Consider the following 4039-nt stretch of genomic DNA (forward strand, 5'->3'; position numbering starts at 1 on the left):
TAGTTACATTTTCCACAATGTATTAAGGCTCTCTTAATTGCATTCTGGTTGCTCTGTTTCCAATACTCTAGTATCATTGACCCTTATTTTCTCATCTTTGCTTTAAAGTAATGTTAACGGTTTGGTCTCATATACTGAACTCAACTAATTGCCATCCCACAGCTGGCTCTCCAGTGGGTTTTCAGAGAGCATAAATTAGACAATAAGACAGGGAGCTCTCGTGGCCTACTGGCAACAAGCTGCACTGCAATCGGGAAGGTACATGGTTCTAATCCACTGGATACTCTGCTGGAGAAGAATGGACAATCTCCTCCTGTGCCAGTCAGATCTGACTCAATGGTGCACAACAAAGGGAGAGGAGAATTGCACAATAAGAGATTTCCCATCTTTTTCCATCAGAGCCAGTCATGTATAGGCACTTTTTGTTTGAGTTTTTTTAGTGTTACTGTGAGGTAACTTGTGGTTACTGTGAAGCTGAACACTGTGACACTGATGTGTCAAATGCAATAATGGTTACCCATGGTGGACAATGTTTGGTGGAGCTCCCCAATTAAAACAAGCTTGGAAGCAGGGGTGGCATCGAGGACTTTTCTTTATAGGCTTGCTATGAGTCACCTATGACTCCACGACATTTAACAACAACACTATACTGTGTATCAATCTGTTATTTCACTAAAAATAATCTCCAGGGATAGTTTCAGTTCAAGTTTTGAAATATCTTTAGGTGATGATCTTGAAGGAGTTCTCTAGTTTTAAGTGGCCCACTCAGTCTGGCCTTTTACTCTGCATTTTTCTTTCATTCTATAAGGAACCACCAGTTTGGCCTTGGTCTGGTCAGAGCAGGTGAGGTAACGATACCATCTAGGACTTCTGGTATCAGAGTAGATAAGCATGTAGCTCGTATGGGTGGCTCTCCTTTGCCTTGACTATGTACCTGGAGTAACCCACTTAGCCTCTCAGTGCCTTAGTTTCTTCAATTATGAAGTGGGAATGGAAACTGTTCCTGTTGAGAGGGTTAAATGTTTTAACATATGTAAGCCCTGACACATGGCATTATTATTCATTCTGTAAAGTGGAAAGATTAATATTCATTCCATAAAAGTTTATTGAGCACCTAGTGTGCGGCTAGTTCTGCTCTAGGTACTTGAAGTATAACAGTACAGCAGTGTTAAAGGTATCCTGAAACTGTGCTTTAGTGCATAATACAGACCACATAAAGTGTTTAGAATAATGAGAAAAAGGATGAAAGTAGAATGGAGTGAGCAGGTCTGTCGCAGAAAGTTTCAGACAAAGTAATGAGACCTGAAGGAAGTTAGTCAGATCTATGGAAGAAGAATAGTAGTAGAGTGAAATTTGGAGCAAAGGTCCTAAGGTATCCATGGCATGCTTAAAAAACTGAAAGAAAGCGATCTGAGTTAGGGTTTCCCAGAAGCAGACATTGAACACAGATTCAAGTCTAAGTAGTTTACCTGGGAGTGATCCAGGAAGCCTGGATAGAAAAGTGAGAAAGTGAGACAGAGAAGAGGAGGAACAAACAGTAGATCCATTAACAAGCAAGCTGTCACTCTGAAGATCCAAGGGTCAGTTCTGCTCAGCACCTCTTATGTTTCAAGTAAGTCCTCAGCAGTGGCCTTCCCACCCAAGTGGAGAAGAAGAAGGGCCATTGATCCTCTAAACTGTGTCTGTCGTGAGCTGAGATCTGTTTTCCTTGCATGTGGGCCAAGAGAAAGCTCAGGTCAGAAGCTGCAGGTACTTGCCGCAGGAAGCCATAAATAGGATTGAGGAAATAAGTGCTGAGGTAGAGTGGATGGGGCATTGAATGCGTCTACAAAACTCAATGAAGCATGGGAGGGAAGGGAGTGAAAATTAAAAAGTAGGTAAGTTAGATGAAGCGAAAATGTCTTTCTAAGAGATGTGTGTAACTAATATTCCCTTTATAATATTAAATTTCAAACATGAGAACCTAACAAGAGACTGACAACCACATAGGAAACTATGACAATAAGGAGCTGCTTGGGTATTATAACCAATTAATTACATTAAGGATATAAAACAAAATGATTTGTGAATGATTAAATTGAAAAGAAATATGATTTGTCAATTTTGACCCAAATGAAGAATTAAAAAAAAAAAAAGAAAGGAAAAAAAGGTTTTGTAATCACTGCATGATCCATACAGAATAAGAGTGAATTAATAATGAACATTGCACTGGAACATGTGAAGGAAAGAACTGTTTAAAAGGAATATATGACTAGGCATTATATGTACAACAACAGCCCAAAATAAGAGGTACATTGCAAAGAGAACTGGGAGGCAGGGGAGGTAATTGTGCAACAATGAATGTATATTTTAAAAACCCCAAAAAAGTGAACTGGAAGAGGGGGAAAAGAGGGAGGTGGGTAAAAATGAGAAACAATGAATAAATGTAAATCTAACTTTTCTAAGGGGTGGGGATGTATCCTTGGGGGAAGGAAAGGAGCTGGGTAAGAAAATGGAGTTGCCTCTAGGAAAAGGAATTGGGAAAGGAAACCTTCAGGGTCGTTGGAGAACTACAGACAGAAAATAAATCGGACGTGAATAAGGTTCCCCAGGAAGTAGGCCACCATGCGAGTGGTGAAAGACAGTCTTCCCATCTGGGAAGGGCTGCCTACAGGTAATTGGGCCTGCTCAGAGTTGTCTCTATAAGGAATAAGTGATTTGAGGCCCTCAGGCCTGCAGGTGGATGGCCTTGGGGCGTGGAGCTGGAACGCCTGTGGCCATGGATTAAAATCCTTCATAAAGAAGAAAGATCTTAAGCAACATGATGGATTCAGAAGCTCATGAAAAGAGGCCACCAATCCTGACATCTTCAAATCACCTCACATTACCAGTGTTAGTCAAATGAAACATTACCTGTATGGCTGCTGTGCAGCTTTCAACAACATCGTAATCACATTTCCCATGCAGAAGGTCCTTTTCGACAACAGCTCTATGGCATTAAAACCAGGGATGCAATCCTTCAGTTGAGGAGGGATGGATTCCGAAACTTGTATCGAGGAATTCTTCCCCCATTAATGCAGAAGACAACCATGCTGGCGCTGATGTTTGATCTGTATGAAGATCTATCCTCTCTTCTCTGCAAACACGTCACTACCCCAAAGTTTGCAATATATAGCCTGATTGCAATGCTTGTAGTGACAACAGAAGCCATTTTCACTCCACTGGAAAGAGTTCAGACTGCTACAAGACCACAAGCATCAGGACAAATTTACAAACACCAGGCTTTCAAGGCACTAAAATGCCACGGGATTAGAGAGTATTATTGAGGCCTGGTGCCAATTGTTCTCCGTAACAGATCGAGCAATGCCCTGTTTTTTGGCTTTCGAGGCCCCCTTAAGGAGACCTGCCTGCTGCAAAATTTTACAGTGCTCACTTGGTCAATGATTTATCTGTGGAGGCCTGCTAGGTGCCGTGTTGGGATTCTTGTTTTTTCCAATTAATGTTGTAAAGACAAGCATGCAGTTTCAGATTGGTGGGGAATTTCGGTCTTTCTCCAGGATTTTTTTTTTTTTTTAAATCTGGCTAGAACAGAAGAGGAAGTGGGCAAATCTTTTCAGAGGTGCCCATCTGAATTACCACCGGTCCCTCTCTCTTGCGGCATAATCAATGAAACATACAAGTTCTTGTTAAAGGTTAAATGAAAGAAAGCATCAGTTAAGTAAGTGCCACTTATCAATTGACCAAACATAAGAAGAAAATGGCTTGGTCTGATTCCCAGTTAACCGGATAACAGGTTGGTGTCAGAAGTCCGGGGCACCATGAGCTATGGGCAAAGCAGTTTTCCTCATGCACCAACAATAACAAAATAAAAGGTTTGAATAGGGGAAAAAAAGTTATTTGACTTGAGGATTGGAAATTGTCAATGAAAGAAAGCCACTGGCATGAAGGCATGAAATCTGGAATCATCCTTCAGAAATCCAATGGGTGAAGAGAAAGTTTTAAGGAACACAAGGAATGTGATAATATTGGCATCTAACCTCCACTGTTTGAGAAATTAATT

General features: G+C 41.0%; 1 pseudogene; it reads left to right on the top strand.

The window, feature by feature from the left end:
• Nucleotides 1–2788: 2788 nt before the first annotated feature.
• On the top strand, nucleotides 2789–3680 carry LOC102871471 (annotated as a pseudogene).
• Nucleotides 3681–4039: the final 359 nt, after the last annotated feature.

Source organism: Elephantulus edwardii, unplaced genomic scaffold (genome assembly GCF_000299155.1).
Source record: "Elephantulus edwardii isolate Elephantulus edwardi_28Jun2011 unplaced genomic scaffold, EleEdw1.0 scaffold00051, whole genome shotgun sequence".
NCBI classification, from domain to species: Eukaryota; Metazoa; Chordata; class Mammalia; order Macroscelidea; family Macroscelididae; genus Elephantulus; species Elephantulus edwardii.